General features: G+C 35.8%; 1 protein-coding gene across 7 annotated transcripts in view; it reads right to left on the minus strand.

Annotated features, from left to right (window-relative positions):
• The window catches only part of LOC107999967 (lachesin), a 74,588-nt gene extending 54,556 nt beyond the window's left edge, over positions 1-20,032 (minus strand). For 2 of the 7 annotated variants that reach the window (XM_062078984.1, XM_062078979.1), the window contains exon 1: positions 19,280-20,032. The gene's annotated coding sequence lies outside the window, so the exon portion shown is untranslated. Of the gene's footprint in view, positions 1-7,205; positions 14,433-19,279 lie in introns of those variants that run through there. The other 5 variants (XM_062078977.1, XM_062078985.1, XM_062078980.1 and 2 more) reach the window with 5 other exon arrangements.
• Between the last annotated feature and the right edge of the window lie 4,885 nt (positions 20,033-24,917).

A 24,917-nucleotide genomic window follows, 5' to 3' on the forward strand; every position in this document is an offset into this window, starting at 1 on the left:
GTGTAGGTCTCGATGCTGCGCGCTTCGTTTTCCGCGATCCATTACAACGGGACATGTCAGTTGCAATTTGACATCAATATGCGGATGTTTCGCTCGAAAGCGATACGGGCGCATTCTACGCGTATCGAATATCAAATTATCAATGAATTACCGCGTAGATGTACGCGCAATTTAACCAAGATTTAACCTAGAAATTCTATATCTAGCTTTCATTATATTTATTTAAAGTTGTAGTGAAATTTTAGTTTCGCCATGAATCCGATTATAAAAGACGGATTATCCTGAATTTTCAATTTATCCGGTTTACATAAATTTTCACACGAACTGAAGAAACGTTAATTTGCTTTAAAAATTCGCTTTAAACGATAATTTTTCCAAATTTGTTTCCATCGAAAATAACGAAATACCTCAACGATTCGCCATTTGAAGAAAATTGAAGGAGAGAAACAGATGCGCGTTTCCCCCCTTTCGCCGGCTCGCCTTCTTCCCCCTTTCGCGATACAAAAGTAGTCCTCGAAACGAAATCTATTGTTTCGAGCACGAGGGAGAGTGTACCACCTACTACACTCCCGTCACTCGAGCGCCCTTGAACGCTCGACCCGACGATTAAGCCGGCAAGTGTCTTGAAACTGCTCGAACAGGACGCGAATCACGGATCGAGAACACCTCTCGGGGCCATTTTTGTCCCCCGTTTTGTGTATCGAAATAGTCGAACGTTCTTATTCGATCCCCCGATACCCGATTTTTACGCTCTCCGCTCGCACTTTGCGTGCCTCTTAGATGGAGGGGAGCGACATCTCGCGATAAATATGGATTCGCGTACTGCGCATACGTTTTGCGCATCGGCGAGATCGCACGTGAATATGCATATAATGCGTGCGTTATTTGTATTATATATTTCCCTTAAAAATGGTATCCGAAATCGATACCAAGCGTGACGATTAAATTAACGAGTAAGAGAGTAGTTGATTATCATGATTTCTCCTCGTAGAAAATGATTAGAAAAATTAAATCGCATGTGAAAAAATTTGGAATGCAATTTTTTTCTTTTTTTATTCTTCTCGATTATATATAACTCGCATCGAATCTAGAAAATCTGCTTTAAATATTTATTCATTCATTTATTCAGAATATTTTAGAAATATTCAAATATTTTTCAGAATCAATTTTAATTAAACTCTTTACATTTTCTCGAACAATTAAAGTCTTTCATTAAGGTTAAAATATTGTTCGTACTCGATAATTGTTAAACGTAGCGACAAATTGGACTCTTCTTAGACCGTTTAATTCGAGAAATTTTTTCCCTCTCGCCAGTCGAGATGTAATTATAAAGACGCTCGTCTTAATTTTCCATAGAACTATGGGGGATATCACGCACCCCAATTAAGTCGAGAACTTTTTTTTCGTCCTCACAACGAGCCTATACCCCAAATACCCCACTCTGCAATCGCTTCTCCATCTTCCATCGAGATTAATTTAAAATTACAACGGGCAATCGCGTAATTCTTCATTTTCCTCGAAATTTATCGTGCATCGTGTCGAAAATTTTAAGGATCGACTTGTAAAAAAAGATAGGAGAAAACAAACTTTTTCAACGAATTAACTCTACATATATATATATAAAACATTTCATTTCATTTTGATAATCCGTTAAACATTAACCATAAGAACGAAATTTTTATTTCGTTAAAAATACGTTCGAGACTTAAATTTCCATAAAACGACACTCGAGAGTATCGGTCGAAGGGCCATCGGGTGCATCAACGAAACGTCCAACATAATTATCCAGGAATCCATCGGTGAACTTGGATTACCCATAGAATTCGGGAGCAACAGTGGCTTGGCATCGAGCCCGCAACGTTTCGCCTTTTGAATCTTAATAAATTATCCGTCGACTATGGACGGGCGGAGAAGGGCGCGAGAGGGCTGGCCGAGCGTGCATCTATCGGCATGCTCGTTAATCACCCGATATATATATATCGATATATATATATATATATTCGTCAGGTTCGTCGCCACCGATAATCGGCCGCGCCACAGACGACCAGAGAATTTGAATTTCGGGACCGGGCATACGGCTCTGCCTCGAATATTATCGGTATATCGATTTCACACGCGCATAACCCCCTCCATTTTGCCCGTTTCGAATGCTTCTTCTGTCAACTCGGATTGAAAGAAAAAAATAATATATTTTTCGATACTTTGGTTCAAAATCTATTACGAATACACGTTGAATTTACGCGCATGTGGAATATAAGTGATTACTTTTTCGTGTGCATACGAGTGAATTTGAAATTTTTGGTAATGGAAGGAAACTGTTCTAATAAAATCGTCGACTTTCAATTAGTATCTTCTTTGTCATGCGACTTGAATGTATGTAAACTTCTTTTCATTGCTGAAAAGAAGTTTCGCGAAAGTTATTCTAACTTCGTAAATGAAAATAAATTCAAATTATAGCTCTTTCGCATTATATAGTGTGTGGTGTCAGAATTGTCAACAAGCGTTTGAAGTGGGGACAAGCGAAGGACACTTCTTGCCCCAATGTCTTGTGAGCAATATCGTTCACTGGTGGAAAGAAGTCTCGCGGAAGAAATGCTGGATCTGGATTGGTTAATTTGAAAGGAAACGCCTACTTTGTTTCTATCATGGTATTTGTCACATATACTCATTCAACGACGATCTATATCTTCCATGCAAAGACATAGAATCCAGAATATTCTAACGTATGGATATAATATAAAAATTTTTTATATCTTATAATATATGTAGGCTAATTATGATTTGTGACTAGTTTAATTTATAAATATAATTTCGTATTAAAATAAATGGTGAAGATAATAATTATATGTATACGAATAGCTAAACATACTATAAATATTACATATATATTAATATTATATCGAAATAATTAATAGTTGAAAATATTTGAGCTTTCAGTTTTAGACAATTATCCTAATGTAACTTCATAAATGAAAATAATTTTTACGATTTTAAATATTCAAATTAAATTTTTTTATAATTATGTAATTTATAATATCAAGATTATTAATTAAGCGTCTAAAGTACATCATGATAAATTATTCATAATATTTCCATCTGAAAACTCGTATCGTATTCGAAGCGTAATTTTTTACGCGATAATTTCGGAAAATTATGAAAACCAACTGCCATTGTTCGAGAAAAGAGGAATACGAAAAGGAGAAAAAGCCGCGCGTGCACGCGAAAAGACGTATTACGTATATATCGAGTATCCTGAAAGCATTTTCAGCCACTAAAAGCATCGAGAAGAAACCGCGTTGTTCCGCCTCCTATGGAAAATGTTCTCGTGCGTTTGTAAAGAATGCCATCGATCCGATATCCAAAGTAAGGGTTCGAAACTCGATTTATTTTTAAGAAGCAAGCCGAAAAAATATCGAAACCACGCGATATTTCGCCATCTTTTTATATTTCCAATTGCAGGATTTTTCGAAGTAGATCTTACTCGATAAAAATTTGAACAAGTTATCGTTTCTTGTCGAACATGTTTAAATGTTAATGTAAACGAAAATATTTGAAATAACCGTGGTGGAATAACAGGTATCCTTGCGTGGAATATCCGAATCCGTGAAACGTTGGTGTGTGGAAAAAGAAGACGAAGAAAAGAGAGAATGTACGTATAAAACGGAGCGTCCTGAAAGCATTTTGCCCGTTAAAAGCATCGAGGAGAAAATTCGTTCCATTTTCTATGGAAAAGGGGCACGGCGCCGTGAAGCGTGCTCGATCGTATCCATCAGGTATAATCGTTCTCGAAAAAAAAAAAAAAAAGACGATTAGTACGCGACTTAACTCGATGGAAATTGGAAGAAACTGTTTCCCTTTGTTTAACGTATCTACCTATTAACGCGAATAGATATTGAGCGAAAATACATGCTCGATCGATATATTCGATCTCGTTTATTTACCTCTTTCGTGGGTATCAGAGGAAATATTATTAAGATCGATGGAATCGAAAGAAAAGCTATTAGCTCCTTTCCCGATAAAGATAATCTCGTAAAAGTTTCGAGGAAGCTTACATGTATCATTTAAAAGAATTCAAAGAAATAAATCTCTCATACGAGTTCACAGGTTTCGAGTAACGTATTCCTCGACGATCTTTCTCGAAGAATTCGGAAACTTACCGACCGAAGTTAAACTTGTTGTTGTTGAGAAAACTTTGTTACGGAAAAAAGAAAAAAAAAAGAAAGTACAGGCTGCTTGGGTTATTGGGATGATTGGGAAAAGTGGGAAACGATCGAGAGAAGAAGAGAGGGGAGGAAGTGGTTTTTGCACGCGGGACAATAAATTTGGCGGCGCAGCATTTTGCCCCCGAAAACCTATCGCAATAAATACATGGTACGTCCGGTGCGCGGTTGAGCCGCCGCGTTATATTCTAATGCAGTGCATATGGAACAATTTATAACGCTTCACCCTCCCTCCCCGACCTCTTTTTCTCTCCCTCGTTCTCACATCGCCAAAGCTTTTCACCACCTATTGTTTCCCCTATCGCTTACGAATTATTATTTCGTAATTTCGCCTATTGTTCTGCCTCAAAAGCTAACCTAAGATTCTTTTGAAACTAGAATCTTACCTCGATTCGCTGTTTGTGAAAAGTGTAGAAACTTGTAGAGGATAAACTGTTGCTTTATCGACCGAGATCAGTCGGTCAAGAGTAAATTTAGTTTCGATAATGTTTTAATCGTCGTTAATTCTTTTTCTACTTTTCTCCATTTTACGCATCTTTACACATTTATTTATTGCATCACGTCGATATATAAAAAAAAAAGTAAACAATAGAATAGGTACTATATATATCGTTGAAAAGAAATCTTGGAAGGAATGCTAGTCTAATTGGTTAATTTGGAAGGAAACACCTATTTTCACACGCATTTTTATTTCGAATAATATTTATCACATATTTCCAAAAACCACATCTGTATTTAAATCTTGATACATTACGTAGAACTTAAAGAATTCTAACATATCGATATAACATAAAAATTTTTTATTTCTTATAATATATGTGGTACTAATTATGATTTATAACGATAGTTTTTTAATGTATAAATGTAATTTCAAATTATAACTTCTATATAGCGTGGTGTCAGGATTGTCAACAAAGCGTCTGAAGTGGGGATAGCGAAGGATTCCTTTTGCCCTTGTGCCGTCCCACGAGACTTCTTTCCAGCGTTGAACAGTAGATACAACGCGATTTTTGCACGATAGCTCGATTCCTCGCGACAAATACGAAAAAAAGATATTAATCCGGTGTTTTTCTACGATGATGAATGAAATCACTCTTATCGGTGCTGCGATATTGTTTCTTGACAGGAGTGTGATTGACACGTAGTATGAAACCCGATAACCACCGTAACTCCAACGATAGAGAATAGCGAACATATTGTTCCTAAGCTGTTGCCACAAATCGAACCGTCGTCGTATTGGTAAATTGTACCAAATATTATTAATATATCGTATTATATATACCCGCGAGTTTCCATTCGAAAATTATATTTCATTTCTTCGTTTTGCGAAATTTCCATTAATTTCGTTAAAAATTTTCGTTCGTTTTAAAATTAAAATCCTAATAAATTTATCGATTTAAATAATTTCGAGATAACGGCAACTTGAATGAATCTTAATTCGATTCATTGTGTCCTTCGAATAATCTCGATTCCATGTTAGCCGAAATTTGATAATCCAAAGATAGTTATCCTCCTCCTTTGTATATATATACATATATATATAGGATGGTTCTATATTATCATCTCGATTTTCATCACCGCTATTATCATCTGTAATGATTAAGAAAGGACACAGAATTCTGATGTTACCAATTCTGCATGGATTAATACGATAATTTCATATTCTCTATAAAAAAAAAACTTTAAGGATAAAATTTGTGAAACGATCAAACAGTTTGAATCTTATTTTCAATAATTTAACAATAATTTACGAGTATAATTCCTTTCTTCAATTTAAACAAGATATACAATAGCAATGGCCTGACTTCACGAATCACTTGCGCGCCCAGTGTCTTGCGACGGACTACTGTGGAGTCAAGAGTCTTATTGTCCTTCGAAACACCGCGACTTGGTTTCTCTAATCCTCTCTTAGTTTGCATTTTCACGGTAAAATAATGATTGGAGGAAAAACCAAGAGCCGCGACAATCTTCTAGATTAGAATAGAACTAAAATATAGATTAAATAGAATTGAGTAATACAGTCCTCGATTAGTCGTAAATAATTAAAACAAACCATTCGTTCACTCAAAGCTCATAAACGATTGTATAGTGCTATAACAGTTGGTAATAGTATTAGTTCACATTTGTGCAATATTTAAAATCGTTTAGTTTAGACAAGGATTATTATTATTCGACAGTCATTAATTTGAAGGAAAATGAACAATAAATTTTTGATATAATAAATTTTAGAAATTTATCAAAAAATATCCTAAATTAATGATTTTTGAAAATAAAAGTTCTATATATTGATAAAAAATGTATTTCCATTATGATAATCTTCATAAAATCGTTCGACTTCGATATTTAGAATAATAATTTTTTAACGATAATATCTGGTGAACCATACATTCATATCGAAATCGATATTCTTCGTTTTTATTAAATTGTGCAAAAGAACAATCGACAAGCGAGCGTGTTGCGAAATCGTTATAATCTTCGCATTGTTATCGAATGTACATGTACGCGTATTATATAAATCATCGCTGGATTCGAACGCGAAGAAAAATCCTTAAAACAACTTTTTATAACGGTATCGTTGACACTGTCCCTCGATCGCTTTTATCGAAAGAATCATTTCCTTCTCGATTGTTTCGCGAAGAATATTCGATTTTAAAAGCGTCCGTAAAAAGATTTTTTCCGCGATCTTTCCGATAATGTTGGTAAACATTAGCAAAGGCTCGATACGACGATTCGTTTCTTCGATGATTTTTAATGCATCACCGATTATCACACGGAAATTCCAGTTGTCCCGAATATCTGGCCGATTTTCAAACATTTTCCCTTTTCCTTTCTTTCCACTCCATTAAAGACGATGTAATAGTCGCGCAGCTGTTGTTGCAAATTTTCCGTGCAACGATCATGGTGCGAAAATTCGTTCTACGCGACACGGGCCATCGAGAGCTCCTCCTCTTCCTATCGAAAACCAATTAATTAAATTTCACTCACCCCCTCCTCCCGTCCACTTACTTCCTTTCCTCTTTGTTTACTCTTTGATTGTATACACTTGGATGGTGAAGGAAAGAAGAAAGGCGAGTTGCTTTCTATGGACCAGAAATTTGAATCTGACAATCTGGAAAATCGTCGCTTCGAATTTAATTTTATTTTAGTTTCATATTCCGTTCGAGATTATTCGGCGATTCGTCCTCGGTTGCAAAGTCCTTGTCATCCTGGCGAATAGCTCGGTAAAAGTTTCGAATTCTTCTTCCTCGACGTGGGATATTGATTAAAATATTTCGAATACACTCACAACTTTTTTTTCCTCTTTTTTTATATATTTAATTAAAATGTTTCGTCGAATTTGAGTGAAAAGATGAAAAAAAAAAAAAAATTTCAAAAATTTTAAATCTAAAAATTTAATGAATAAAGTCGAGTCTTTTTTTTTTTTAAACTCAAGCACATCGATCGATAATAATAAGTTTTGCGACGAATTAGTTCTTTGAAAAGTTCTCTTTACAGAAATCTACTTAATAAGCTACTTAATACTTAAGAAGTAGTCGAACTTGGATTGTGCTAATTGCTAGTCGCGAATAGACGGTTCCCCGACCAATCAAAGTTATTTGTGGGTCGTTAACGTCGAATAAAATCTTCTTTAACTCGCAGAAACTGTATATATATGATAACCTTAAATGGTTATAACGAAAGGTGGAAATAATAACGTGAAAAATTTCGTTTCAGAAAATTCAGAAACAAATACGCTAAAAATGCTATTAAAGCGTTTAAACGAACGTTTACGAATTTTCCTTACAGTTTCCTCTCGTTTATTCTTTCCAGTATTTATTGGCCAAAAACAACGATAAATTACACTATTCACTCCTTGGACCCTTTTACGCGTTCGTTCTTCGAATCTTCTGCAAGGTTGGCAACGTTTAAACTGGAAATAATAGGATGGGAGTGGATAGAAAACCGTAAGTAAGTTTCACAGTGCGTGACCGGGTTGTGCTCGCCATTCTGGACGATCCAACGAAGGAATGTACCGGCTGCTATTCTTCCTGTCGTTTATTGAAATGCTCCGCGTGCTCTCACGCCGTATTCTTCCACTCTTTCCCCCACTCTGGCGACCGAGTGGCCGAAGGAGAGGGGGAAGGGATGGGACGAACGAGGAGAGGGGACGATGAAAACTGCGAGTCGAGGGAAAGTCGAATGGGATGGAAGAACTGTTGGGAACAGATGTAACGTTCACCGATTTCGCGTCGTGTTAAACGAAAGAAATTGTGAAGTAAGAACAAAAATACCCCTTACTCTCTCTCTCTCCTTTCGAATTATTAAAAAAACCACGGTTAAGATATTTCTGCTTCCCTCGTTCGAGTCGTAATTCAATTTAATCGAACACTAGTTAATTTTTAAAACGTGTCGTCATTCGTTCCGTTCATCAAACCGAATTCTCTCTTCGCTCGCTTAGAATAAATTTCATTTAAAGAATTTGTTTATCTTCGAAATTATATTTTTTCAAATTAATTTTTAAATTCTGATACAAATCTTCCAAAAAATCATTTGAGATCGGTTTCGAATCGAAAAATTTATTTTAACAGATTTTTCGAATTTTACCCTTTTACGCAGAGAGAATAGGAAGTATCGGTCGGCGAGCTTCGAAATTCGTTTCAATATGTACAATTTGTCGCCGGATATATACGCTATTGTACCGTACGAAGATCGATTTTGTTCTTATTCCACGATTCTATTCCGTTATACGGAATTGCTGAACTTTACATTTACCTTCGATTTTATTCCGTTCGATTTTCCCCAGATTCCGTGCAACTTGCGATAAGAATACAAAACTCAAAACGAGAAAATACGCGGTGGTATGTATCTCTGATAACTTTGAAAAGATCGAATCAATAGCTTCTTTGCTCTTGGAATTCGGGGATTAACGATTAGAGTTGGAAAATGAAATATTAAAGTGAAATTATTTTTAATCCGAGATTTTAAAAGATTAAACAAATGAAAAGGAGAATATGATTTGGAATTTATGGAAAATGAAATAAATTTTAACTATTTAAATCCTAACTTGTTAAAATTAATATTAATAAACTCGGTTATACTTGCGAATAAAAAAATTCGCGATATGTTCATACGTAATAAATCATTAATAAGAAATTTTTTTATTCTTAAAAAAAAAAATGCATCGATCCGATGTTTCTTTTCGAAAAATATTTTTTCGACTGCTTTAAAACTGAATTGCAGATAAGAATCGGCGTAAATAGATTTTCGAAATTACGTGCACTCAAATTTTTGAATTTAATAGCGAAGATGTACGGAATTAGAAAATATAAAATACGAAAATAAAAATTCTCCGAAAATCATTCGTGTTTATATGAACGCGAAATATAAAATATCGTAAAAACATCGAGAAACAGATTGGAAGGACGCATAAAATGTAAAATAAAATGTTTCGGTATTATAAATAAATTTTGATAATTTCACATAAAAATTGTTTAAAACGTAACATTGCAAATTTATATATGTATATTTCTGTTGATTGAAACAAATAGTGTGTTAATCCTGTTTTTTTTTTTTTTTTTTTTGAAAAATAAAATATCATTTAGATTCAACATTCAATATTTCAAATGGTAATATCAAATTATCGAAACAATAATGAAAAATTGTACACAACGTTGAATTATGATACGTCAAAATTATTACCTTTTTTCTGGTTCGATACGTTGGAATTTGACAATAAAAATGAATTGAAAAATATTCAAAGAGAAATTTAATTTTTATCGTGTGTAAAATAATAATTAGAAAGAAATAATTATCTAATCGATGACGCGATGGAGAATTTCTGTCGACGTTGATCAGATTTAACGTCTCGAAACGTGAATCTTCTTCGACGAAGAAACAATACAAAATGAGGTTATCTCGTTAATTACTGGACTACATTATTAGATCAATGTCAGGATAGTGTTTCGAGCATCTGCCTTAGTTACGAAAATCGGACTACTCTTATTTAATCAACAATTCCATCAATCTAAATATCAAGGAGTTGATATTGAATTTCCAACTAAATGTTACTCGGCGAACATTTTCATGGCGAAATAAAATTTTTCTCTCTCTATCGAATTTAAAATCTTATTACCGTTAACAAATTTATAAGTTAGATTTTTCGTTAAAGTTAATAATACAATTCTTAACAAATTCGAATTTGATTTGAAAATCGATAAAAAAAAAATGTATTTCCTATTGTTACCTTTATGGTTTCATGGATTAATGAAAAGAAGAACGGGAACGAATGCGCATTCAGCACTTTTTATTCGTTCTTGCAATCCATATTATAAATCAAATTGGAGTAAATATTCCAATATATTTTCTGCCAGTAATATTTTCCATCTTTTATTTTATATTCGTTTATAAATCGTTATAATTTGTGTATAATAATATTGTATTAATCTAACCTAACCTAATCTAACTATTACACACCGTGATTAATTAACAACAATTATCACGCGTAAGTAAAAAGTAAGTGAAAAATGATGAATAGAAAAAAAAAAAAAAAAAGAACGTACTTTCTCTTACTTCGTTTTTTCCGATGCAAAGTTTCCAACTTGTGAATAGAATCACGGTGAATGAACGCAAAACTATGGAACGGAAGAAAAATCGATTTAATCGCGAAAAGAAAAGCAAAGAAGAATTAAGAAGAATGGACGAAACGGTCATTTTCACTGTTCAATGGTACACGCAGAATTGTCCACGAGAACACATTTTAAAAGTGAATTGGAAGCGAACGAACGAGTTACGACACGGCGCAGCGGCGGCATAGAGATGGAAGCGGTTCACACAGGGTGGCCAACAAAAAAAGCACACGTGACATCTGCCGTCCACCGAGGCGAAGCTTTTTTGTAATAAAGCGACGAAATCCCAGAAAAACCGTCATCGCGGATTAAGCGGGCGCCGATATTAAAGCGCAATCTGAAATTCGACGGCGGCGTTGCGTTGGGCAGAGAAACGAGATGGTGCTCTCCCACCACGCGCAGAGAAAGAGGGAAAAGGAAAAAAAGAGTACAACGAGTGCATCGGCGCATCAGCTATTATTTGCGTGGCAAATGGTCGTTTAATGGGTCTCGTTGCGTATACATGGAAACGAACGTCTGCCAATCGCGGCGTCGCATAATTGTTTTTGCAAAGCGCACACTTGAATGCCAACATATGATACAAAATAATTGGCCAACCGAGTATCACGTAAATAGCTCGAATCGAGACAACGGTTGGCCAACCGTTTGCGATCAATTACGCGTTTAAATGGAATTGTTCCATCGTCTAGCTCGAACGCATTCAACCTGACTCCATCTTGCAAGAACATTCGCCTAACCTAAAAATTTCAATTTTAACATATAGCGTAAAATATTCACAATTTTTTTTTTCCAATGAAAAATCTCTGAAAAGATTCGAGAGATGAACATTTCGTATAATTAAAATTTCGCTTTATCTTGCATTAGAGAAAATTAGATTTTGAAAAACTAGAAAAGAAATCGAAACTTTATGCTACTTCGTAATTTATGACGACAAATAGATAAATGTATTTGAAATTTTTTTTTTTCTTTTTTTCTAACTTCAATTGATATTTCCACGTTATTTTCCTCTTTATACGCGATATCAAAGATAATATTGAAACGGAAATGGAAACTGTTTTTTTTTATTTTAATAGTTTATCATTGAAAGTGAATGTTTAAAGTGGATCAACATTAAAATTCGATTTATCGAAGATTTTATTGCAGACGCTTATCGCATCCTTTTATCAATATTATCAAAATTAAATATCGACGCATTTAATTTAGAGAGATATTAAAAACTCGATTCTCATTGTGAAAACTAGATTTTTCATTGTTAAGTGAAATTTTACATCGGATCAGAAACATAAATTTTTGCTGGTATAGCAGCAATGGCTTTGCTTTTTTTTTTTTTTTTTTTAAAGTTTCAGTAGTTTTTTTTTTCTACTGCAAGACTTTTAACCTTTTTCGCTATATTTCAATGCATTTCACGTCAGCGGAAAATACTACGAGTAAAAATTTCTCCGGTAATCGTAGATTTTGGTTAAACGTTCAGAATTTCTTCTTTTCAATTCATTCTGCTATATTTTTATTAAGAAAACTCCACTTTTGTTCGTTATTACGTATATATTATACATTACAATTTTCAACGAATAATTTGAAATTTTTCAAGAATAATAATATTTATTCTTTTTTATTTTCATATAATTTTTATCTCCAATATTAAATCGTTCCATATAGTATATATTCTCTATATATAATATGCACATACGCGCGCGCGCGCACACACACATATTCTGATTGCAACTATGAGTAATCTGTAATCTTCGGTGTGACATCATAGGTCGATATTGCTCTTGCGTCGATATCATTGGTCGATATATCACTCATCGCAGCGATGCGATCAGCAGTACTGCCTTCGAGATAACTAACGAAAGAATCGTCCAGTATTTTTTGCCAAAAAGGAAACAATTTAACAATTGGTTATTTATCGATAACTTATTAATTATTACTACGCATAAACGGTTTTTTTAATTTAGAAAAGAAAATTAAAAATAGCGTCTTGTAATTTATTAGGCGAAAATTTTCACACTATTTCGATAATATCGAAGAATAGATTTGATTGGATAACGGTTAAAATCATATATAATGAATGCAGACGTTTTTATGCAGCTGTAATAATATATTGTAATACATGATATGTAAATTATATGCGACATGCAATATTTATTCGTTATCGTAAAATATATGACGAAAAGGAATCGAGAGAGTAAAAAGAATTTCGAAAAATTTATGATTGATATCACTCATTGTGCTCGAAGAATACTTTCAAATACAAAAAAATATATATGTATATATATTAATATATGCAAAGAATACGTATTATGCAAAATTAATGTAGGATATAAAAATATAATTTTCTATTTCTCTAACCTTTTTTTTCCAATTACAATATGCATTTGCATTTGCGTAAAAAAGGAGAAATATGTTTATTGATGAAATTTCTCGATAACAAAATTCACGTTAACATAACGATTGCAAAAAATTATCTTAGTTTAACGTCACGCGTGAACTCATTTTAAATTCGGTCGTACAATAATGTCGTAAAATTATATCCCACGCGAAACGTTAAAGTGACAAGCGTTACGGTAGGTGGAATAAAATAGCGACGTAATATCACGTGACAAAGAAGAGTCGAGCTCGAGTCTAAAATGGAGTAAGGCGCACCAGACATTGTATCACGCGATTATCAACAGGTACCTTACGTTTAAGCATTCATTGGCAATCATCCAGCGGTGGTCTCCAAAAGGAGTGCCTCTTCCTCTCGTCTCTTTCATAACCCCTTTTCTACTCTCACCCGAGGACGGGATATTCTTTCTCCGAAAATAGCGATGAATTCGAACAAAAACAATAAACCGTCTCGATTTAATGCTTTTTTTCGGCCCATAAATATTTATAATATAATTAATTTAAGATAGAAATTAGAAAACCAAAAACAAAAAAACGAGAAAAAAGTTTTTTGCTTTTTTCAAGAAAATCGTGGTTTTTGCAAAACGATTGGAATTTACGATTTTTTTTTCTCTCGTTAAAAGAATAACAAAGATAAAAGAATAACAACAATGGATTAAATTTTAAAGAATACGATATTAGAAATATTGATAATGATAAAAAAAGGTGAAAGTATTAATATTATCGAACACTTTTTTTTTTATATCGACACGAAACAAACTCTTCCGTAACGCGTGTCTGACTGAATGAAAACGCGCGCTTCGACCGATCTTTATACCATTAGACACGTGTCACGGTTTCCATGGCAACAGTCAAACCTTTGTCACGTGACTCTCCGCGATTGAAATTAAAAGATCTTTATCTTTATCAAAAGCACGAGCCTTCGATTAATATTAAAAGATCATGTCGATGCAAAGTTAAAATTTTCGTTTCAATTTTCTACTTTAACGCCGTATTAATTTTACTTTTTCTCTCGCAGCTTTATTAAGTGTGAAATATAGCGTGCAAAACGTTTTACATTAATACGTAGAAAAATAGGCAGGATTGGTTGAAAGTTCGATCGAAATAAATTTCAACTCGTACATTCAAGATTAAATCGAATCCATCGCTAGAGAAAAATCCATATCCCACCCATTACGTCATCCCCTTTCTACCGATTGGAAAACTTCTAATTAATAGGTAGGCATTTCGGCCTAAGCTAATTTTTATTTCTCGCTCGATGAACGGGCAATATTCAAAAAAATGCGTATCGATAAAAAAAAATATATATATATATAAAAGCGCGTGAATTTTCAATACGTGAAAAAATATATATAAAAATACGTAACCACGCGATCATTTTACAATTTCCATCGAATAAATATTTTATATCGAATATATCTGAAAAAAAACAACGTCATCATTTTTTCATACAATGTAAATTCTGTGCACAGTGTAAATTCTTTTCAAAAAAAAAAAAAAAAAGAAACTTTCTACGTAATTTCAACAATAATAACGATATAATAACAATATCATTTGAGAAAAAATTTTCCTAACTAATCGGATGAGGAGAAGAAAATTGATAATAATTTTTATATTGTGGACAAAGTCGGCGGTAACTTTTCCAAGCGAATCGAAGCGAAACAATATCAGTGTACTGGGGCGTCGGTGTAAAGCTTTTTCGTGTTGATATTTTAGCGGTAAAATGCGATGTGGGGACTAAAGGGATTCCACTTGTCGATTACTCGACCAAAGCCCACTTGACCTCGCAAACATGTTAGGCTTATGCTAGCCAAGTTTCATGTTGCATAGGTTACGCTCGCCCTCGCTTTCTCCATTTACCGTGCACCAAAATTCATCCTCCGATACTCTTAGCGATATTCGATTCGCCCAAGTAAATATAGTTGACGGAAAAAAGAAAAAAAATACCCGATCGTGGCTTAATCTTTTTTTATTTTCCATTCTAGATAAATAATCAAATCAAGATAATTTCATATGCGTTATTAAAAGAATAAATTGTATAGATACATAAAAAAAAAAAAAATGGTCGGCGCGAAGAATAATATTACGTGAAAAGGGGAAAGAATAATGAAAAAAAGAAGAGCGAACGGCAAGTTTGTTATTACCAGAGAGATTTGCTCTCCAGCAAATCATCAGTAAAATGAGAGAAGTTTGAAAACGAGAGGAAAAAACGCTCGTACAGTCATGCATAGAAAGAAGCTATATTTTTTTTCTCTTTCTTTCTTTCTTTTTTTTTTTGTTATTCCTCACAAAATTAATGTTTGGAATTAACGTTTAATTAAATCGAGTCACATCTCGCGACGAAGAACGATTATTCGATGTTCCTCGAGATCGAATGGATTCGAAAATGGTACGAATCTTTGGTCTAAGAATTTGATAATTATTTTCCTTGTTAATATTAAAATTTACAGATTTTGGAAATGGAATATAGCGAAGCGAGGAACGAACGAGACGATATAATTTATCCGAAAAATTATTATGGAGAATTGAAATTGAAGAGAAGCTAAAAGTGGATAGAAAAATGAGATAGAGATGGTTTCGAAATGATTCACGCGAATATATCTGTGTTGGCATGCCACTTAAATCGTAAGCACCGTGGATATTCCCATTTCTAACGGAAATGTTTCTTCTTTAGCGGTATAAGAGGATCAAGACCAGTATTCTTTGCTCGAGTATTGTATATTCTTCTTAACACACTGCATCGAGAGCTCGATTCAATTGTAAATTCCCTTTCTTCACTTTATGTACACAGATGTTTCGAACCTCGAATAGTTATTCAAATAATTGCCATTTCCCGCTTGTTAAACGTTCTTCCGTTTTTCATTTCGGCGATATAAATTTTTAAATAATTTCAATAATATAATTTTCCAAGTAAAAATCGGAAACGCTTTCTAAAATTCCATTCGCTTCTCGACATGATAAATTGAATTAACGTTTAATAACTAATGTAAATAATACGATAGATAAGCAAAGATTCGAATTGAAAGAGAACGAATCGAAAGCGTTTCCTGAAAATGTGTGTAACAGCGTAGAAACGGTTTGAAATCCGAACTAATTGGGTCCAGTTCTAAATGAACATTTTTCCGATTAAACGCTTTTTACAAAGGTAGTTGAGAATCGTTGAGAGGACGAACGGAAGGATCCATCGGTAATTCGTGTGTACTTTGAGCGATAAAAGAACATTCTTCGATTCGGAATCTACTTTCGAAAGGATCATCACGACGCAGATACATCTTATTTAGATTCCCACGCGTTTCATCGCTTTAATTTTATTTCGATTAATTTTCCCTTTTTTTTTTTCTGCGATTTATCCATTCGATCGCAAGAAAGAAAGGAAAAAGGACGAAGAGCACGAACATCACGGATACGTATTATACGCAGCGTCACTTTCGGCCAGCGTTCTCGAAAGCGAAAAGTTTTTCCATCGTTTGGCGAAAATTGCGTCAGGATGGTTAATGGTCGTGACGATGGACGGAGCCCATCAGCAAATCTCCACAAGAATGCATCCACGGTCTGGAGGATAAAACGGAAAAATAGCTCGGTCCGACGAGTGTCACCGACAAAACGTTGATATCTCTCCTCCGACTAACATCTTTCCTTCTTTCCCGTGAAATTGATCGTTATTTCGAAACGATAGCCGCTCGTTAACTCTCCATTCCGTATTTCTTCGTTTCATTGCAGGTTGAGAAGCACTGGTGAACGAAACGAAGGAAGAATCGGGCGAGAGAACAGTTTGTTTTTGTTATTTGCTCGAACGATGTTTAACCTACGCCTCGTGGACGTGCATAACTTGGCGCTACGGACACGGGTGGCGCGGCGGACGTTACATCAAGGTCGCTTTTGGAACACTCGCGAAGAATCGCCGGATAGAACGAAAATGCGGTGCATTAATTCGAGCCACGGACTCGAGTGCGCGGAGAAAGGCAAATGAAACGTCCCTCGGAAAAATGTACGCTCCGATGAATCTTGAGATAAGCGGGATAAGAGAAATAATTAAGGATATTATGTCGTCCGCCCGGCATTCGTCCTCGATGAAAGCAACTGCTAAATGCCGTTCGAGGCAACTGGCCACCGTTTCGTCAAAATATCGCGAACGATGCGCTTTCCTTGTTCGTACGGATGGATTAAAATTTATGGGATGAAATTGTAAAAATTTTACTTCGAAAAAGTCATCGTGGAAAAAATCAAAATAAATAAACGAAACAAAACGAAACGAAGCGAAGCAAAGATAGAAAATAGAAGCAAAGAAGAGGATAACTCGTAAAATTTTTCCATCGAATTTCGCAAAAGAAATTCGTGTGTAAAAAAGAATCAAAGAAACGGTCGATGAAAAAGAAAAGAGGAAAAATTGAAAGGAAGGAAACGGTATATCTAGGGAAAATGAACTTATTAACGTTTCTTTTTCTCCTTTCGTAGATACAATCGAGGATATGGATTAGATTAAAAGAAATAGTTGGATTTCGCGAGGAATATAAAGAACGGTACATAAGGGACCGAGGAAATTGAAATCTTATTGTCCCTGCCTCCCACGGACAGATTAGAACTGACAACCAATCCACCTATTTTCGTTTCTCTTCGACTTTTCTATCTTCGTTGAAACGGTTAATCGGAAAATCTTTTCAATTTCTTCGCGAAATTACACGAAGGCGACAGCAATACCTCTCTAATTGCAACGGATTCCACTTGCGTCCAACTTTTCTCTTCTAATTAAGTATAACGCGAGTTCCATTCCTTGTATCACAATTATTTCGATCGTTCGAATTTTTTTTCATAATAGTTCACTCCCCTCTCGCTTTTTTTTTCTTGCAATTATCACGAGAAAGATATTCAAAACTCTCGAGAGATAAGACGGAAATTTTAGGAAAGACGATTCTAATAAAGCGGATTAAGCGAAGAAAGAAAGAGGGGAAGGAAGATTGGCACGAGATACGGTAGAAAATTAATCGAATAGAGCGGCATAAAACGTAAAAGCAACGAGGATCATCAACAGGTTCTACGAGTGAGCCGGAAGTCATTGGCAGTTCTCCAAAGAAGAGTCGACGAAGAGGGACGGCGTCCACAGGTGCTCGGAACGAGCATAGCGGCTACGTCGCTACTGAATGAATTGGCAAAGGGCGCCACGAACAAAAGAACTCTATGCTATTCGTGCGTACGAGCTTCGCTCGGAACACCTTTGCTCTTTTAAAGCAATTTCTCCTTGTTCTTCTTATTCTCTATTTCTTCTCGCTATTTCCACTCGCATCACTCTCGACAACGAATCAGTCGACAAGAATATCATTTGTGAAACTGTAGCGAACAAAACTCGTAAAATCGAACATCAATTATATTCTGCATATATTTCGATATTACAATGTATGAGAGTAAACGAAATGACAAATTATTTACATAGAGATAAACGATATACGAAACGGATTAAAATTTAAATTAACGGATCTTAATTCTCGGTATTAATCATTTGATATCACACTCTTAATCGTTCAACGTTTGATCCCTTTGATTCGTTTGGAACAAATGGGACAAATCGATCCAACGATCTTCAGTGAAGTCAAAGAATCCATGTTTACAAGGACCGTTGGACGTTAATTACGCGTGGTATAATGGTATAATTTCGGAACGTTTCACCACTTGAAATGATTCGTTCGTTGTAATCGTTTTATCGAACAATTCACAGTATCACCGCTGTTCACTGTTTGATTTAGTTTGTATCGTAAATTTGTCGTTGTCGCGTAATGAACAATAACACTTAACGAGCGGCGTGGTTAAAAAAAAAAAATGAAACGATCCTATATACCGAGTACATAAAACGGTATCTCGAAAACGATCCATGAGAAACACACAACGCGGAAAAAAATTTCATCTTGACTGACGCGCACTTGCCAATATTTACGTTGCGTCGCATTCGTCGAATTCTCGTCGCACATGGAAGGAGAAAGAGAGGAACGAAGGGGAGGAGAGAAGCAAGAAAAGTGTGGAGACACGTTTCATACGGAAGGGGAAGGACAATGATCGAAGTGACGTTTGTTCACTTACCCGATTGAAAAGTTGATCCGACGATACGTGGATGGAACGATCGGATGGGACGAGGTCGCGTACGAGAAGCGGTGAAAACAGTGGCGGCGTGCGAGGAAATCCTTGGCAGTAGGCTTAAAAGCATAGCACTGTCGCGGCCCGTTTTCGTAAGAGGCAAGGGGGCTGCAGATCGGCACGCGCGCGGTTTCACTCGTGGGGGTGTCGCGGTGCGACTGTAGCACAATCGCTACCCTCTCACGCTCTCACGGTCTTCATCCCTCCGCTCTTTCTCTGCCCTTCCACCTCTCTCTCTCTCTCTCTCTCTGTCTCTGTCTCTCTCTCTTCTTCTCCTTCTCTTCGTTTGTTCTCCGTTCGACCTATCTTCCTTCTTGTCTAATTCTCTCTCTCTCTCTCTCTCTGTTTCTGTCTCGAGCCGTCCACGGTGTATCCCCCCACCACCGAAAATGCCAACCCACTCCTGCACCGCTAATGTGCGCGCGTGTGTACGTGCGTGTGTGTACAGCCTTTTCGAAAAGCCCCACTCACACGACTCTTACGCGATAGCCGTAGAGGTGGCTGGTTGACGGGATGGCTGGCTGGCTGGCTGGCTGGCTGACTGACTGACTCGCTGACTCGCTTCGTTCGGTCCCTACGCTTTCGAAAGCCGCGCAGGATCCTCTAATCGGCCCGCGCACGCCTTCGCGCTACCAAATTCTATGCGCATCACGCTCTCTTCTCCTCCTCCTCTTCCTGCTCCTCCTCCTCCTCCTCCTCCTCCTCACAGGCACCTGTTTCCTCCGTGAGCTGGATTTACGTCTACCACCTATATATACCATGTTGTATACTACTCCTCTCTCGCTTTATTTTCAAACAATCGTCCTCCGATGAATTTCGATCCGTGTTATTTACTCGCAAATTGTAGCGCTCTAGGATTTGTTTCATTGTCGCGTGTGGAAATTATATATAAATACTTAATGTTTTCTTTACGACGGATTTTTAACGCTTTATAAATATAATTTGCTTTTAAATTATATATATATTTGATATTTATTTAAAAGTAATATATGTATTTATTGAAAAGTATGTACGGATGCTGGATACGAATATAATCATAAGTGTAAATATATGAAAGAATATATGTACTACGTTTGGTGTAGAGAATAAAGAAAAATAGGACAACGAGTGGAAACTGGCTGCTTTCTATTCTATAAATTCGTATATTTCTCACTTCACTTGCTATGGGAGAGCGAGACGTTTAAATCCTATACATTTTTCATACGCGTATAGGAAGATATAGAAAAATCTAGGATATAAATAAATGCGAGGAAAAAAATTGGAATAATACACTTCTGTATTTTACTCGCGCTATTTCCAGAATTGTAATTACCCGTATGAAAAGGTTTATTAACTATTTCCGTCCGATGAGTACGCGTATTTAAATATACATTCGATTCAGAAATACGATAGATCTTTTTTTTCATCGATCGATGCCGTTGAAAACAAGCTGCTTAATATCGTAAACTACAAATTTGATCCGGTAAAACGTATCGGCCTTTTGCGTTGTATATAGCGTTTAACTAGTTGAACCGTGAAATGCCGTGTCACGTTGTAATTACTTTTCCATTATTGTGATTTTACCGTAAAGTCAAACGCCACTACGATGTCCTCTTTTTTATTCTCTGCGTTTCTTTTTCCGTATAATACGTTCGTTCTATTTTATACACATGTATACATTTAACGCGCGTTTTATAAAATAATTTTATGTTTAAATGTGCGTTGCATTTATTTTCGAAGAAAATTTTACAATTTAAGAAATTTCCTTTTCTTCTCCTAAGTTCTTATTCGCAAGTTTATCGAATTCGAATTTTCAATTTTTTATAACTCGATAAATACGCATCTACACATTTATCTTTGTTCCGATTGGAATCGAAACAACCTTCGACCGTGTTAACAATTTTGAAAAAGTGAAACAAACATGGTCGATCGATCGATCGATCGAAAAGCAAAAATTGGAGGAAATAAAATTGATCGGTGTTTCGAAGCGATTCGAAGGTGCGACGTTTAAAATCAAAAAGCATTCGCCTCTTTGAACAGCTGTGCAGGGGAAACGCAGTATTCGTAACGTCGTGAAAATGAAAAACGTATCGAGATAAAAATATTAAAGCGACGGTTTATTTGTTATATACGCGTAAAGAGGATGGAAAATAATACGTTAAGGCGATTACGCGGTATCGAGTTCTGTTAAACGAGTTACTTTTCAGATTAATTAAACGTTAATTTCGATTCGAGTTTAAAGAACGAGATAAATACACAACGACTATCTCCGATACGGCTGTTCTAAAAAAAAAATTAATACTCTCCGTAAATGTTTGTTTCGTCCATATTCGTATATATACATATTCGCGAATTTTTTCGATGGACATTTATAATTTTCGTGGATTTTTTTTCAGGCCATATTTTTTTTCTAGATTGTATCTTTCCATAGGTTTTTTTTTTTTTTTATCAATATTTGGAATCTGCAGATTTCTCTGGATACGCGTGTAGATTTTTCGACGAACAATCATAGACAATGTCCAATTTTTTTTCGTCCAGATTTTTCCATGATGTTGGAAAAAGAACGTCGATCACGTGAATTTCGGTTGATTCGAATGACCGATTATTCGAAAAATCGTTTATCCGAGCGCCAATTAATTCGTTTTACTACGTTTGTAAGTTATTTCCTTCAACGGGATCGGTAACGCGGATATCGATCCTTTTTACTCGATCCGACGAGTTTTCGCCACGTACGTTTTTAATATGTCGTGGAAGAAACTTCTTTTCTTCGCATGTTGCGCGAATTAACTATAAACACCGGCACGTTGTTTTCTAACCTGTTTACTTGGAGAGGTTTATCGCGCCCCAAGGACGTTCCGTCCTAATATTTTCGAATATTTACAGCCGAAAAACGAGGCTTCCTTTTCTCTATTTCGTTCCCGAATGCAATTTTGCTTATTGAATCCTTAAAAAGAATCCCTATGGAAGTCGTCTCTGCAAAAGAAGTTTGCGTCGAAGCATTTAATTCGACCGTATGCGAAGAATCACAGATCGAATTTTTCCGCCGATTCAAAATTGTTGACGTTTCAGATCAAAATCATAACCGCTCGATGGAATTGGCTTCGTATTAATTTAACGACGTTGCTCTGCTTAATAATCGAAGATATTTAAAGATCGATTCCTTCTGTTAGATTTTTCGTTTTGAGTCGAGAAGTGAGTCGAAAATTGAAGGGAAAAATCTTTAGAGAAAAAAGGGTTCTAAAATTATATTTCAATCAACTCTAAATCGCGATTTGCGATTTTTAATCTTATTAGAAGGATTAATTTTTTTTTAATTATATTCTTATAAAGTATAAGCAACGGAAAAATAATTAAACCAGTTCCTTGCATCTCAATGACTTGAAAGAAAAAAGAAGAAAAAAAGAAGGAAATTAGTTTGCGAAGCTTGCCGAGTGTTGGGTTTGAGTCGAATTAAATATCATCCTCGAGGTAATTTTCCTTTTACGCGGTTTCACATGCTGCGAGGCGAATCGAAAACAATCGTAATTAATTATCAACGAATAAAATTATCGACTCGATTTTCTCTTTTTAAATTCCTCGATAACCACAACTATAAATAACCCCGTCAACGTTGGAATAATTGAAATTTCGATACCAACGAAATAAATTCTTCTCCCGTGAATTTTTGTCCCCGTTTATATAATCCGCTTATAGCCATTGCTCACTTTCTTCATCGAAGGAATTTAAAAATCTTTTGTTTTGGCAGGTTTCCACCGCGAAAAGTAAGAAGGATTAAACGTGACACCCTCTCTCTCTCTCTCTTCCCCACTCCTCCATCTTTGCTCTCGCTCCTTCCTTCATCCTCGGCGTTTCCCTCTTTGCGATGTCACTTCAACATTCTTTTTCAAGGGCCGCTGGTTCGATATTAGGAAATACCTTCTGCCAATTCCCCGTTACATAAGGTGAGCGTGTTCCTATAAAAACCATAGGGTTTACCGGCTACACTCTTCTTCGGAATTGGTTTTAGATTAAGAATTTTTATAAGAGGGGCAGGTAAGAGGGTCGAACGAGCGAACGATGGTATTCCAAGCTCTTCGATTATTCCCTCGCGCGTATTATACCGCGATTGAGGATAATATTTGGCTGGAACTTTCGTATTTGTATCGAGGGGGGTGGATAAAATTTGTACAATTATATATATATGTGCGTGAAAGTTGTTAAAAGGGAAGGGTGAAGAGGGAAGGAGAGCATGTACTATGAAAATAAATGCGCGTGTATAATTTATATTCGAACACTTGGTTGAGCGCAGCTCGTATTTTTTAATAATAAAATTTTAACCCGTTAAACTGTTCGATACATATTGAAATATTATTATTTACATTTTTTATATTTTGAGCTCACTCAACACGTATTAAATTTTAATACCGCTTTTACAACGGACGAGAAAAAGGGGGGGGGGATTCCACGCGTTTGATTTATCAACGAATAAAAATGGATCGAATGGAGAAAAAATTTTTCGAAAACGAATTTCTATTATATTTCCACCGCGGTGAAATTATCGAAATAAATAATCGGTTGGTCCAACGATCTCCTCGACATCGACTGTTAATGGTCAAACGATGTTGTCGATCGATCACCACGGAAAACGAATAGGTTGGAAAAATAATCCGATCGATCTTTGCGGCCAAGATGCGAAAAAATATCGCGGAAAAGAAAGAAAATGAAAAAATATATCTACGCATCCGAGTTGGAAGGATACGATACAAGGAAGGGGAAGGGATGGAGGAAACGTTACGAACGGGTACGTAGTTCCGTGCACGAAATAAAGGATGGTTGCAGCCGGCCTGGGGCAAGCTCCCGGTCGTCTATCGGCCGGCAATATCAGCGAGAATTGAAATAGTCGTGATATTTCTTTGAAGAGGCGAGAACGAAACAGCCTCGTGACCGAGACGGAGCGCCACTCCGGCGGAATAAGAAAATAATAAAAAGCGAGAAATAGATTTTTGCGGGACGGGGGGGAAGGGAAAAATGGAAGCGTTAGCTCGGCCGTCCTTTACAATCAGATTTCTTAGCGGGCCGCTCCATCAGCGGCGCCCGATACTCGGACTCTTTTGTTGGTATCGGGCCGACCCACGCTATTGGCCGACAATCACCGAGGGGAGGGGGAAGGAGAGAGAAACAAAGGGAACGATTCCATTCCCAGCCAACAAAGACATTAGATCCCAGCCGAGCTATTATTTTTTCCAAAATAACGTGGCCCGCCAATCATTTTTAAAATCCCTCTTTCGATCTTCCTTCTCCATTTCCTTCTTCTCGAGATAACGGATTTCGACCGCGATAGTAATACAATTTTCCATGGAGTATTATTACGCGGATTTTCGATTGCGATTTTTACAACTTTCTTTACTTACCTCGTCATTCACAATTATCGTAATTTCATGCTAATCGATAAAGTCGAGGTTATTTAACCTAACCTAACTATGACCGATTTCGTCGAATACGATTCTTGTTATAGAATATCGTTTGTTCGATCTTTGTTATCGAATAATATATCGGATAACATACTTTTGTCGTGTGTTAATTAATATTCAGATTATTAACCTAATCTAATCGTAATCGATTTCAT

The sequence above is a fragment of the Apis cerana genome, linkage group LG8, assembly GCF_029169275.1.
Source record: "Apis cerana isolate GH-2021 linkage group LG8, AcerK_1.0, whole genome shotgun sequence".
In the NCBI taxonomy this organism is placed as follows: domain Eukaryota; kingdom Metazoa; phylum Arthropoda; class Insecta; order Hymenoptera; family Apidae; genus Apis; species Apis cerana.